Source organism: Podarcis erhardii, assembly GCF_964252035.2.
Source record: "Podarcis erhardii genome assembly, chromosome: 13".
NCBI classification, from domain to species: Eukaryota; Metazoa; Chordata; class Lepidosauria; order Squamata; family Lacertidae; genus Podarcis; species Podarcis erhardii.
In genome coordinates this window covers 6944598-6958721 of record NC_138502.1, presented here as the reverse complement: position 1 = coordinate 6958721, position 14124 = coordinate 6944598, and the positions used below count along the sequence as shown (strand labels likewise).

The window sequence follows — 14124 nt, the reverse complement described above, 5'->3', positions numbered from 1 at the left end:
GGCCCATGGCTTGTTCTGCAGCCACTTTTCATTGGATCCCCACCCGACCACTTTACATATTGCTATTGCATGTTGTTCTGCTCCACTTTGCTATGGCATAGTCGATCACCAAATTTGGGGCCAGTTTGAAATTTTCCCACTCAGCCCTCTGCTTTTCGCCATCCTCATTGTAATTGTCTCAACTTTGACAGTTTAGGCATTGGGTAGGTATAGTCTTGTTCTGAGGGGCGGTTGTAGCCCCTGCTATCGAAACGGGGTATCCTGTTAAAGGGATCGTGGGGAGAGGCTTCTGTCCGGATGCCCAGGCAGGGGTGAGGGGCCACAACACTCCCCAGGGGAGATACCGCTTGATGTAGGTCAGGGACTCCCTCATTTCTTTCTGTCCCCAAAATACAAGTTCTTTTTGCAGGAAGGGGTGGGGTATACAAAATACGTATGCCAAACTTTTGTTGTCAATAAAATTGTGGCCTGATTTCACCAAATATTGGTTGTTGTGTATCTTATTCTTGGTATTGGGGAGGACCAAAGGGAGGATGCCTTGACATGCAAGCAGGGAATGTTTTTGAACATGCAAATGCACCCATATAACACCCCCCCAATGTAAACAAAGCATTTGTATTTCTCATTCACATCTTACAAAGACAGGATTCCCCATGCTTTGAGAAGAGGAAGAACAAGGAGCTATGTCATGTGCTCTTCTATTCTACATTAAGACAGGATTCTTATACATATGCTATTCATGTATGTTTTTATTTAAAGCCTTTAAGAGAGAGCATTCCACAGACATTTCATTTCTTTGCGGAGCTGTGATCTACAGTGTTAATCTAGATTTTCTTCCACTTCATTTGACCATATCATTGCACCCCAATTCCTCTCCACAGTGATGCTAAGAAATTGTTCCCCACCTTTGATGGTCCAAACACTGGGCATGCTGAAAGTGATGGAGTTTATGAAATCCTGTGTTGCTCTTTTATCCTGAGAGTTCTAAATCAAACCATCACTGTAAAGACCTGTAGAAACTGTGCAGCAGAAAAAAAAGGAAATTTCTGACAAAGCACAGACGTGACTCTAGTCCCTCACTGCCCAGAGTCTCTGTTGGTGCTTTTATACTGACCGGTATGTAAATCTTCAGAGAGAGCATCTTATTTAAAGTAGTCAGAGAACCTCCCTTCCCATGCATACGTGAGACCACTTCTTGCTTAACTCTCTCAAAGAATCAGACAAGGAAAATGATAGTCTTCCTTCAACTGGTTTTCTTTTCAGCAGCTTGGGAAGGTAAATTCATTTTTCCAGTTGAAGAAAGCTGGTACATTCTTGGTGTTAATAACAGGGATCTGGTCTCTCAATGTGCCTTTCTTTCTAGGTGTCCAATAGGAGGTCCAGCTGTTGAGTCTGGGGGAGATGTGAAAAGGCCTGGGGAGTCCCTCCGCCTCTCCTGCCAAGCCTCCAGGTTCAACTTTTGGGGTGCTTACATGGACTGGGTGAGACAGGCTCCTGGAAAAAGCCTGGAATGGGTGGCCTACATATATCCCCGATCTGATACCATTTACTACTTGGATAAAGTAAAGGGAAGATTCACTGCCTCCAGGGACAATTCCAACAGCCTCCTCTATCTGCAAATGAACAACCTGAAACCTGAGAACATGGCTATGTATTACTGTGCAAGAGACACAGTGAGAGGAACTGAATCTGAAGCCAAGCAAAAACCCTCCTTTGCCCACAGATGCTTTCTGAGTTGATTCAGCTGCAAGAGACACATCTATTGCTGAGTGTAGAAACGTAGTATCTGGAGGAGTTTGTAAGGACAGAGAAGTTACAATTTATGGACTGCTTCAATGGAGTTTTGGGAGCAAGAAGCCACAAGGGAGAGAAGCACACTTCATTGGGCTTGATATATGTGATCCTGCAAGTAAAGAATCATTTTCAAGGTCTTGTATGTGGAGTCTACTTCATCACTAGGGAGTCATAAGGGTTAAATCGCTGCATCACTCTGCATGAGTCCAAAGAAAAAGCTAATGGGGGGGCACATAATTTATTGAATGAATCACCAATTGAAGGTCCAATCTTGTTTTGGGAACAGCTACAGGCTTGATGCTACTGCTCTCTGTGCCACTTCACTGGAAGGAAAACCCATTAATCTCTACAAAATGTAGAGATGAGCATTAATTAATCATCTTGTCACAAAACCTGGCCTCTCCTCCTCCTGTTCTTCACAAGGGGGCAGTCATGGTGCAAAGATGAGGAAATGCCCCATCTGACATAACTGAATTAAAATGCTGCTCGAAGTACGGTTGGTGATTTCATCTGTGAAGGCAAATACTTTCTCAGATGTTTCCTGGACAACCAACTTTCTATGTGCCCCCTGAGACCTTGAGTCTTTGAGAAACTTTCCAGCAATGATATCTGTGCTTCAGCCCATGGGCAACAGTTTGTGGGGAAGGAATCCATGGCACAATATTCTTTGCTACAAATATGGATGGTCTGTAGACTGAGGACATGTACTGTATTTATTTGGGATTTTACATTGTTCTTTAATCTTGTGTTCTGTCCTGAGATTTTATGATGAAGAGCGATATATAACTATAAAATCATCATCATCATCATCTCTTCAACTTCATTAGTTCACATTATTGCAGCCTGATTCTTCCCACAAGCATGTTCAGGAATTGCTCACTATCTTCCACAAAGTGCTTGGCATGCTCAGAGTGAAAAAGGGCTTGCCAACATTCCTTTTTGTGTTTTCTTTTCTCCCTTCACTTTCCGCAGGAAAGTGAACAGAGTTCCATTTCTCATAAAAGGATATGAGGGGGTTCTCTTGTGGGATGGACATTTATCAGGATTCAGAAATGCATGTGTTACAAACATTTCCACCCACACAGGGGGAGTCATTCATTAAAAGAGCTGAGGGCTCTATCTATGCAAGTTAACAGGAATACACACCTCAGACAGGTTCAAATTCTGTTCCTGTTACGCTGCTCTTCTTCTCACTATTCTCTGTGTGTCATCAGCTCATGGGGAACAATTCCAAGGGCATGAGCATGCAATATTTTCTTATGTAAATCATGTACAGGTGTAAACAGGATTTAATCCAAACCATTTGTGCCTAGTTCTACTTTTGGATATATCAATGGAGACTTTTTGCACTGAGAAAGATACTCCCGTTTTGGGGTTTTCTTTGTGACTCAAGTGTCTGCTTCATGTAGGCCAGCGGCCACCAACAACTCATGGGCCCTTTTGGGTATCAGGAAAATCTGTCGTGGGCACTATGCACAAACACCACAACCAACCCATCACACACCACAACCTGTTCTATAGACTGAGTTTATATAAAGGCTAATTTTTGGGGGAAGGAGAATCAGGGAAGCTTTCTGCAGATGCATGGGCACCCATGGGCAGCATGTTAGCAACCCAGGATGCAAACACATTCTTCATATTTCCTCATTCACACATTGCAAAGGGCACATTACAAATGACTTTTGTTGTTTTGAGAAAGGTAGAAATAAGGAACTGTGAGCATGCCTTGCCTGGTGCAGAATTACTTGGTCTTTTTTTTTTTTTTTAATAATCTGTTTATTAAATTTTTACAAAATACACCATACAAAAGACAAACATATAAAAAAATCAACAACAGGACATATATAAAAGAAAGTGAAAAAACAAAAAATAATAAACAAAAGAACAAAAATTACAAACACAATGACCTCCATCCGACCCGGTTTGGGTTAGGAACTCTTATAACCTTCTCACAGATTATACTACCATTACTATAATCCAAACATTGCAGGTATTAAATTCCATCCACTGTGACTTTAGTAATTCCGAAATTAACTTCAATATAGCCTAAAAATTTATTCCAATCATTTTTTAATTTAATGTTATTTTGATGCCTAATTCTTTGTGTCAATCTCGCTAGCTCTCTATATTGGAACAGTCTCATCTGCCACTCTTTGATCGTGGGGGTATTAGGCGTTTTCCAGTTTTGCGCCAATGAGATCCTGGCCGCAGCTGTAGCGTACTGAAAAAAAATTTCATCCTCTCTTTTGATCTCCTCTCCTACCATACCTAGGAGGAACGCCTCCGGTGTTTTAGGAAAATTGTACTTCAGTATTTTCTTTAATTCATCATAGATTTGGTCCCAGAATCCTCTCACCACCTCACAAGTCCACCACATATGAAAGAAGTTTCCCACCTTGTTTTTACATCTCCAGCAAGTGCTGCTTCCGGTTTTGTACATCTTCCCCAGTCTTGCCGGGGTGATGTACCAACGATACATCATTTTTTCTAAGTTTTCTCGGAGGGCAGCACATGCCGTGAACTTCATACCGCTCTTCCATAATTTCTGCCACTTCTCCTGCTCCAGATTATGTCCCAAATCTCTGGCCCATTTAACCATAACCCCCTTAACTTCTTCGTCCTTAGTTTCCCAGACCAACAGTTGCTTATACATTTTAGAGAGGAGTTTGGTATTACATTCCAGAATTTCAACCTGATATTTCGATTTTTTTTCGCTCATCCCTGTTTTTTTGTGTTCGAGCCACAGTGCATTAATCTGATGATATTGTAACCAACCATTTAACTTTCCCTTCAGCTCTTCATAGGGTCTAATCTTCCAGCCTCCCTCTGATTTAATTAAAAGATCTTCATATGTCCATCTTTCCCCTTCCTGATTTGTTTTTTTTAGTGTTATGATGTCAATTGGAGAGAGCCACCAGGGCGTGCTTCTTTCAATCACTTTTTTATTCCTATTCCATGCCTCAAATAGCGAACCTCTGATAATATGATTGGAGAAGCTTTTGTGGGCTTTTCCTTTATCCTGCCATAAGTAGGCGTGCCAGCCAAACCTGGCATCAAAGCCTTCAAGATCCAGTAAATCTGGGTTTTTTAAAATGGCCCAGTCCTTTATCCAACAAAGGCAGGCAGCATCGTAATAAAGCCTTAAATCTGGGACTGCAAAGCCCCCCTTTCTCTCGCGTCCGTCAGGAGTTTAAACTTAATTCTAGCCCTTTTCCCCTGCCATATGAATTTCGCCAAATTTTTCTGCCAGTTCTTAAAACATTATGTTCCTCTGATTATGGGGATGTTCTGGAATAGAAACAGTAATTTTGGTATTACTTGGTCTTAAGGCAGGATAAACTGTATGTTCTACCTTTTTGTTTAAAACCTTTACGAGATGGCATTTGTCAAACATTTCTCTCTCTTTGCTGTGCCCTTATCTACATGCTTATTTAATTCCCAATCTAAACTTTCTGAAACCTCATTTGATCATATCATTCCATTTATGTTAATGAGCCGTTCACCAGCATCCCTAAAAAGGGATGTTCAAAAAAGAAGCCTGTGTTGCTTTTCTAACCTGATATGGATACATAAATCCTTCACTGTAAAGAGCTGTGTGCATTGTATGGTAGAAAAGAAGGATATTTTTGCAAAGAGCAGACACACCTCCAGTTCTACAATGCCAAATGTTTCTGCTAGTCCTTTTATCCTGATGGGTATGTAAATCTTCAGAGAAAACTTCCTCTTTAAAGCAGTCAGACACCCTCCCTTTGTCTGCATGCTTGGGACAACATTTCACACAGGGAAAATGATAGCTTTGCTTCAACTTGTTTTCTTTTCAGCAGTCTTTGGAGGTAAATCCATCCCTTCTGTTGAAGAAAGCTAGTACAATAAGGGTGTTAAAGACATACACCAGGTCTCTTAAAATGCCTTTCTTTCTAGGTGTCCAGTCAGAGGTCCAGCTGGTTGAGTCTGGAGGGGATGTGAAAAGGCCTGGGGAGTCCCTCCGCCTCTCCTGTCAAGCCTCTGGGTTCACCTTCAGCAGCAAATGGATGCACTGGGGAAGACAGGCTCAGGGCAAGGGCCTGGAATGGGTCGCAAGTATAAATGCAGGTTCATCTGACATTCGCTACTTGGATAAAGTGAAGGGACGATTCACCATCTCTAGGGATAATTCGAACAGCCTCCTCTATCTGCAAATGAACAGCCTTAAACCTGAGGACACGGCTGTGTATTACTGTGGAGGAGAGATACACAGTGAGAGGAAGTGAATCTGAACCCAGGCAAAAACCCTCAGTTGCCTGCAGCTGCCATCTGAATTTTTTTTTTTTTTTTTGCATTTTAAAATTTTTTATTAATTTCATTCTAAATACAATATATCCGAAATACAGAACTTTCCATTCATTTTTGACTTCCTTCAGCGACGTTGACATTCCTTCGAATTTGAGTCTTTGAAACACATTCCATCCTTACATATTGCCATACATATCTCCCTTTATACATTATTTCGATTTGAACAATACTTGTTAATTCTTTACAGTGCCTCTTTAAAACCCACTAGCGTTGTATTTACAAAACATTTATTCTCCAGATAACCCACAAATTTCCCCCAATCTTCAATAAACTTTTGATCTTTTAGGTATCTTAATTTCCCTGTCAATTTATCCAACTCAGCATACTCTGTCAGTTTTGCTCTCCACTCTGCAACTGTTGGCATTTCTTCCTGCTTCCACCTCTGGGCTATCACAATTCTGGCTGCTGTGACCGCGTACTGGAATAGTTTACAATCCTTTCTCCTGATGTCCTTTCCCATAATACAAAGTAGAAAAGCTTCTGGTTTTTTAACAAAAGTGTAGCCTAGCATCTTTTTCAGTTCATTATATACGTCCTCCCAGAAGCTTTTAACTTTCTTGCACTCCCACCATTGATGATAAAACGTCCCCTCCATAAGTTTACACTTCCAACACTTATTGTCTATCTTATACATCTTAGCTAATTTTACAGGAGTCATATACCACCTGTATTGCATCTTCATTACATTTTCTTTTAGTAGTGTACAGGCTGTAAACTTTATATTCACTCTCCACAGCTTTTCCCAATCTTCCATTTGGATGTTATACCTTAAATCCCTTGCCCATTGTACCATCACTGACTTCACTTCCTCATCCTTCGTATTCCACTCCAGCAGTAGTTTATACATTTTGGAAAGGTTTTTGTAATCACTATTTATTATCTCTTTTTGGAATATTGATTCTTTTTCTACGTATCCTCTTTCCTTCACCTCTGTTTTAAACATCTCATTTATCTGGAAGTAATGCAACCAACCTTGTGTGAGCATTTTGACCTGGTCGTATGGTTTAACTTTCCACTTCCCTCCTTCATAAACAACCATATCTTCATACTTCCCCCATTTTTCCTTCATGTTAACTTTCTTTACACCTATCATCTCCTGTGGGGACAACCAGTGTGGTGTTCTTGGTTCTAATATATTTTTATATCTGTCCCAAACCTCTATTAATGGTCCTTTAAAAATGTGGCTACCAAATCCCCTATGCACCCTCTTTTTATCCTTCCATAAATACGCGTGCCACCCAAACCTGTTGTTGTACCCCTCCAAATCTAATAACTCTTTGTTCTCTAACTTTACCCAATCTTTTAACCAACACAGACATGCTGCTTCGTAATAAAGTCTCATGTCTGGTAAGGCGAAGCCCCCTCTTTCTGTTACGTCTGTTAACAACTTAAATTTAGTTCTTGGTTTCTTCCCCTCCCAGACATATCTGGAAATCGCTTTTTGCCATTCTTTGAAGTCCTTTGTTCCTTTTAAAATGGGCAGTGTTTGGAACAGGAACAACAACCTGGGTAGCAGCATCATCTTCATCATGGAGATTCTTCCCCAGAATGATAGTTTCATCCTGGTCCAGAGCGTCAGATCTTTTTTAATTTTATTCCACACCGGTACATAGTTATTTTGGTATAGGTCGATGTTTTTGTTGGTAATCCAGATACCTAAATATTTTATCTTTCTGACAACCTCAATTTCAGTTTGTTGTTGCAGTGTTATAACCTTATCTTGCTCCATATTTTTAATAATCATCTTGGTCTTACTCTTATTCAATTTGAAACCTGCAAGATTCCCGAATTGTTCGACCTCGTCCAGAAACGCCCTTATACTTTCTATAGGTTCTTCCACCGTTAAGACCACATCATCTGCATAGGCTTTAACCTTATACTCATTAAGGCCTAAAGTTACCCCTTTAATTTGTTTGTTTTGTCTGATTGCATTCAGTAACACCTCCAAAACCGTTATAAAGAGCAGAGGCGAGAGCGGGCAGCCCTGCCTCGTTCCTTTACATATTTTTATATCCTCAGTAATCACATTATTAATTATCAATCTCGCCTTCTGCTCTGTGTAAATTGCCTTTATCCCATTTAAGAACTTTTGTCCCACCTCCATAGCTTCCAAATTCTTTAACATAAATTCCCAAATTACATTATCGAAGGCTTTCTCCGCGTCTAAGAAAATTAAACTTGCTGGTTTGTCACATCTATCAGAAAGGTACTCAATGATGTTAACTATATTTCTCGTATTGTTTCTTATAAACCTTCCAGGAAGAAAGCCCGCTTGGTCTTCATGTATCAACTGTATTAATATCTTTTTTAATCTTTTAGCCAAAACTCCAGCGAATATTTTATAGTCCGTATTTAATAGGGAGATGGGTCTATAGTTCTTGATTTGAGTTAAGTCCGAGTCTTGTTTTGGGATGATTGTGATAAGGGCCTCTTTCCAGGAGCCAGGGATGTCTTTTCCTGTCAAGATGTTATTCATTACATCAGTTAGCGGCGTCATTAACGTGTCTTTCATTTCTTTATAGTAACTTGAAGTAAACCCATCTGGGCCCGGGGCCTTTCCTCTTTTTAATTCTTTTATCACTTCTTCTACCTCTTCTCTACGGATTGGGACATTTAGCTGTTCTCTTTGATTTGATGACATCTTCTTCACCATCTTTTCTTTTAGGTATCTTTCTATTTTTCTCTTATTGTTCCTTTCCTTGAACCTATACAGTTGCTCATAGAAATCCTGAAATCCTTTTCTAATTTCTTTCGAATCAGTTGTTTCTTTTCCATTTATTATTATTTTACTAATTATTTATTCCATTTATTATTATTTTACAGCTGCCATCTGAATTGATTCAGCATCAAGAAATTGAATAAAAGTATTCAGGTAATTCAGACTGATACATTTCTGTGCACGTCACAAGGAACACACAAAGGGAGATTCATGGTGCAAAGAACTGAAAATGCCATCAACCATGACTAACATAAAATGGTGCTTGAAGTCCCATTAGTGATTTTATCTGTAATCATTTCCCCATATTTTCCTCAGACATTTCCATGTGAACCAACTTTGTATGGGCCCCTTGAGCCCCGGATGCCTTGAGAGACATCTCTCTAGTTCTTCAGCCCATGAGTAATAATTCATGGAGGAGAAATCCATGACACAATTGACTTCTCTCCTAATCTAGGTGTCCTATAGATTGGAGGCATTAAAATAAAACCGTCATAGATAGTGATTATGCAATACATGAGGAACCATAATGTGGAAACAGGACATGTGCAGTATGATGTGTGCCTAGTTCAACCTTTGTAAGCCTATAGTGCCTAGTTCAACCTATATGCCTATAGTGATATTTGAGTGGAGAAAAATACTTCATATTTTAAAGTGTGACTGCACTGTCTGGTTCATCTACTCCTAGAGCTGGAAACCCTGCAGTGCTGAACCTTGGGATCTCAAATTTCAGCAGCACCCTGTGCGATGCCAAAATCTGAAACCCCCACCTCTCATGCTCCATACTAAATCATAGTTATGGCACCCCAAGACTCCATGTCCAGTGCAACAAAACTTGTCATGTTCCCCTTGAATCCACCTCTGAACCCTGGAAATATTGCTACTCAGAGATTGGCATGGTGTGCAACAGAATTGTCAGGCATGAGTTTGACACCATACAAACACAGGTGCCCTCTCTTGCTTAAGATTGGTAAGATAACACTTGGGATTGCTAAATTAACACTTGTTTTGCTGAATGCAAGAATCCCTGAGAAGTTCTGTTTAAAAACCTCCAATGAAGGAGAGTCTGATTTCTGAAACCTCCTAGTTAAAGTATAATTCTAGCTTCTATCCCCTCTCTTATTATAGTCTTAGAACACATCTTCTGGCATCACTGAAGGAAAATTCATAAATCTCTATCACATATTAACCATCTTGGCACAATACAAGACCTCAGAACTCCCTACCACCACAACCTTCTCCTCCTCATCTCCCCAAGGGGGCAGTCATGGTGCGAAGAACAGAAAATGCCATCGGACATGACCGAATTAAATTGGTGCTTTAAGTACAGTTGGTGGTTTCATCTGCAAGGCTAATCATTTCCTCAGACATTTCTTGTGAAGCCACATTTTTGGAGCCCCTTGAGATTTGACTCCCTGAGAGAAGATTCTCACAATCTTCTCTTATGTCACCAGCCTATGGGTAGCAATTCATGAAGGGGGAATTCATGACCTAATCAGCTAGTGTCTGACTCTGGGTGCTCTATTGCCTGAAGACCTCAAAAGAAAAATAAATGGTGACTGGACCATGGGCATGGGCATATGACATTTTCTTGTGTGACCGATGAAGATTGTTCTGATTGAAAAGCATACAGTTCACCCCTAGTTTTACCTTTGGGGATGAAAATACTTCTGTTTGCTATTTATGTGAATGAAGCATCTGGTTCATGTAGACCAGGGTTCTTCAACTATTCTGGACCCATGGACCTATGTGCCACCCAGAAAAAAAAAAAATCTCATGGGCAGCACACAGAAACACCACAATCAACCACTCACCACAAACTATTATCTTGGCTACAATCAAGTTCTACCTTCAAGTCTCATTTCAACGGGGGAAGTGGAATATATTGAAAGCAAGGAAGTTTGCCACACTGCCACCCTCTGATGTAAACACAGCTTTCCTATTTCCTATTTCAAACATGAGAAGGGCAGCAACAAGATTCTATGAGAATGCCTTGTTATTTTCTCCAATATTCTACCTTAAGGCAGTGTACCAATATATAAGCTGTATATTGATAGACCTCATGGTGAAAACCATTGCTGAAAGAGCACGAACTGCATACACCACAGCCAACTATTCTGTTGGCTAAAGTGTTTATTTATTGAAGCCTAATTTCAGCTGAAGTGGGGCTGGGAGGTGTGCTTCACAGGGAATGGCTCTGGGTGTAAACAGGTAACCATGGGCAGGCCAGAAACAATGGACACTTAGAGGGCCTTGCCTTTTGTTCTGATTCTTTACTTCAAGTCTGAATATTTGTCAAAAAACTTATAATTTTTTTAATTTATTTATTTTTTGCTTAATGGTTAATCTAAGCTTTCCCTTCTGCTGCTTCACTTGAACGTGCCATTCCGGCACAATTCCTCCCTGCAACAATGTCAAGAAATTGTTCACCGGGAGTACATGGCATGTTCAAGGGGACTCTTTTTTCAAATGTTTGTGTATTCATTTTATGTTTAGAAAGATATATATTTCCACCCTTGTTAAGAAGTACTGAAGTTGTACATTAACAAGGAAGCAGACTTTTTCAAAGACTAGAATATGCCTACAGTTGGAGTCTGCCTGAAGTCTCTGTTGCTGCTTTTCTCCTGCTGGGTATGCAAATTTTCAGAGAGAGACACCTATTTAGGATGGTCAGACCCCCTCCCTGCACCAGTGACCCTGAATACCTGAGTTTTTCACTCAGCTCTAGCAATATATAAGGAAGATGATACTTTTGCTACAACTTGTTTTATTTTCTGCAGCTCTTGGAGGTAAATTCATCCGTTCTCAAATCAAGAAGCATGGGACACTCTGAGTGTAATAACATGCAGCAGTTATGCTAAAATGCCTTTCTTTTTAGGTGCCCAATCTGGAGTCCTGCTGGTTGAGTCTGGAGGAGATGTCAAGAGACCTGGGGAGTCCCTCCACCTCTCCTGCCAAGCCTCTGGCTTCACCTTCAGCAGCTACTAGTCAAGTTGCATGGAATCGATTTCAATCCATTACCCCCGAGGATGTGGACAGGCTGCTTGGACGCGTGAAACCAACCACCTGTCTCCTGGATCCTTGCCCATCCTGGCTAATAAAAGCAAGCCGGGAAGGGCTGGGCGATGGGCTCTGCGGGGTGGTGAATGCTTCCCTCTGTGAGGGAGCATTCCCAGATCCGCTGAAAGAGGCGGTCATCAAACCGCTTCTTAAAAAACCATCTTTAGACCCGGCCAGTATGGCCAACTATCGCCCAGTCTCAAATCTTCCATTCTTGGGCAAGGTGATTGAGCGCGTGGTTGCTGAACAACTCCAGGCACGCCTGGAGGATGCGGACCATTTGGATCCCTTCCAATCGGGATTCAGGCCTCATCATGGGACTGAAACTGCCTTGGTCGCGCTGGTTGATGATCTCCGGCGAGCTAGGGACAAAGGTGAGAGCTGTTTCCTAGTTCTGCTGGATCTCTCAGCGGCCTTTGATACAATCGACCATAACATCCTTCTGGACCGTCTAGAGGGGCTGGGAGCTGGGGGCACTGTTATACAGTGGTTTCGCTCCTTCCTCCTGGGCCGTGTTCAGAAAGTGGTGGTGGGGGATGAGTGTTCAGACCCCTGGGCCCTCACTTGTGGGGTGCCTCAGGGTTCCGTCCTCTCCCCCATGCTTTTTAACATCTATATGAAGCCGCTGGGAGAGATCATCAGGGGGTTTGGACTGGGTGTCCATCAATATGCAGATGATACCCAGCTCTACCTCTCTTTCAAATCAGAACCAGTGAAGGCGGTGAAGGTCCTGTGTGAGTGCCTGGAGGCGGTTGGAGGATGGATGGCGGCTAATGGATTGAGGTTGAATCCTGACAAGACAGAAGTACTGTTTTTGGGGGACAGGGGGCGGGCTGGTGTGGAGGACTCCCTGGTCCTGAATGGGGTAACTGTGCCCCTGAAGGACCAGGTGCGCAGCCTGGGAGTCATTTTGGACTCACAGCTGTCCATGGAGGCGCAGGTCAATTCTGTATCCAGGGCAGCTGTCTACCAACTCCACCTGGTACGCAGGCTGAGACCCTACCTGCCCGCGGACTGTCTCGCCAGAGTGGTGCATGCTCTAGTTATCTCCCGCTTGGACTACTGCAATGCGCTCTACGTGGGGCTACCTTTGAAGGTGACTCGGAAACTACAACTAATCCAGAATGCGGCAGCTAGACTGGTGACTGGGGGCAGCCGCCGAGACCACATAACACCGGTCTTGAAAGACCTACATTGGCTCCCAGTACGTTTCCGAGCACAATTCAAAGTGCTGGTGTTGACCTTTAAAGCCCTAAACGGCCTTGGCCCAGTATACCTGAAGGAGCGTCTCCACCCCCATCGTTCTGCCCGGACGCTGAGGTCCAGCGCCGAGGGCCTTCTGGCGGTTCCCTCATTACGAGAAGCAAAGCTACAGGGAACCAGGCAGAGGGCCTTCTCGGTAGTGGCACCCGCCTTGTGGAACGCCCTCCCATCAGATGTCAAAGCGATAAATAACTACCTGACATTCAGAAGACATCTTAAGGCAGCCCTGTTCAGGGAAGTTTTTAATCTGTGATATTTTAGTGTATTTCTGGTTTTTATGGAAGCCGCCCAGAGTGGCTGGGGAAACCCAGCCAGATGGGCGGGGTACAAATAATAAATTATTATTATTATTATTACTACATGGAGTGGGTGAGACAGGCTCCTGGAAAGGGCCTGGAATGGGTGGGAGATATAAGTACAGATTCATCTGGCAAACGCTACTCGGATAAAGTCAAGGGACGGTTCACCATCTCTAGGGACAATTCCAACAGCCTCCTCTATCTGCAAATGAACAACCTGAAACCAGAGGACACAGCTGTGTATTACTGTGCAAGACACACAGTGAGAGGAAGTGACTCTGCAGCCAAGCAAAAACCCTCCTTTGCCCACAGACGCTCTCTGAGTTTTTTGTGCCCTTTAGCATGCCAGCACTTCCCCACCTGTTTGTTATTTAAGTCTCTGAGGCAAAAGACATATTTAAGGTCAGGATTTTACATGGCTTAAACCAGCATATTGTGGTTTGATTCTTGCTCCTATCCCTCTTTTACCTGAATTATATAACACACAGGATGGTCACTACTTCTTCTTCTTCTTCTTCTTCTTCTTCTTCTTCTTCTTCTTCTTCTTCTAAGTTAGGGTCTTTTACTGCTCAAAGAGGACCAAAGGGGATGCCTTTACATGTAAATAGGAAATGTTTCTGAACATGCATATATATGCAGTCATGAGACCATGTTTAGTGA

The 14124-nt window shown here is 42.2% G+C and overlaps 1 protein-coding gene across 1 annotated transcript in view; it reads right to left on the bottom strand.

Moving 5' to 3' along the window:
* Positions 1–14124, bottom strand: part of LOC309326595 (vomeronasal type-2 receptor 26-like) — a 406890-nt gene that overhangs the window by 210586 nt on the left and 182180 nt on the right. The gene's annotated exons all lie outside the window — the stretch shown is intronic.